Genomic DNA, 1,281 nt, shown 5'->3' on the forward strand with positions numbered 1-1,281 from the left:
TTTTTCTTCAGGAAGTTCAAAGGGAAAATTAATAGTTGCAGAACACACTTTAACATACGTTAAAATGTCTTTCGCCGCAGCTTCCACTCAGAGGGCAACCACCATAAAGTGATAAAAAAGTCGTCTACATATCTGAACGCGCGAAGCACTCTAACGTCGTTGGCTGTAATCTCCTTAAGCCTTTTGTCAAACTTCCAAATATCTTGCATAACACAGGGGTCACAGAGAAATCAATACGGATGCCTTGTTTCTGAATAAAGTGGCGGTCTCCAAATTGAACTATAGTGTATGGTAAATATATAGTCAGCACCTCAGGGAAAGCTTCAGCAATGATGCCACACTCGTTCAGAAATTTGACCACACCCGTTTCATCAGTCAATTCACGATTGGCAAGTAACGATTCGTCGTGGGGCTCAGAATAGTATAGGTCTTCACTGTCACTTTATACAGCACTCTTTGCCCCCGGCAGTCGTTCTTGTAAAGCTACTACCAAGTCCATCGAGCTACGAGATTGGAACAGGTCATGTGCCTCCAGGAAGTTGAGTTCGCTCTGTAGGTATCGCCCGAGTACCTTCTGCCATGATCTATCTTCGGTTACTATCGCTCTGAGTGGGCACTTCACTTTATGTGTCTGTGTGGCGAAAAACACTTTCAATTCTATTTAATCACTTTTCATCACTGCTTTTGCAAGATTCTCCAGGTTTCACTGATTAAACCTTTTTCAGATCAGACGTTTTTGCCTTCTTATATAACATGCCTGAAGACTTAGTGTTTGTCCATGGTTTCCGACACTTTTTTACTAAAGGTCTCATTAGGGAGCACCACGCAACCTCCTCCTTTGTCAGACATCAGCAACGTCAGGTGGTGATCTCCAAAATAAAAGACGACCTCTTTTGCAATTCCACTTTCTCGCAACCTCGGTTGCACTCTTGCACTCTAGTCAGGCAGTAAACACCATATGATACACAGCGGTTCTTTTCTTGCTCATGCACCCTGATGATGATGATTATTGTGGTTTATTGGCGCAAGGGCCAGATGTGGCCAAAGAGCGCCAACCATGTCACATCTAGTGTTCATATAGTTCACTATTCATGTACCACTATCAAACCACTAGCATCGTCTTGCTCATGCACCCTGTCAGCAGCACTGCGCGCATCGGCCAACAGCATTGTGTGTTTTACCTACTCTCAAGGAGCTGGTCACCTGGCTTTTCACTGTCGCCAGTGAGACTGCGCACCACATTTTGAAACTGTGATTATTCTTGTCAGAGGCTGGGCGAAA

The sequence above is a fragment of the Dermacentor silvarum genome, unplaced genomic scaffold, assembly GCF_013339745.2.
Source record: "Dermacentor silvarum isolate Dsil-2018 unplaced genomic scaffold, BIME_Dsil_1.4 Seq99, whole genome shotgun sequence".
NCBI classification, from domain to species: domain Eukaryota; kingdom Metazoa; phylum Arthropoda; class Arachnida; order Ixodida; family Ixodidae; genus Dermacentor; species Dermacentor silvarum.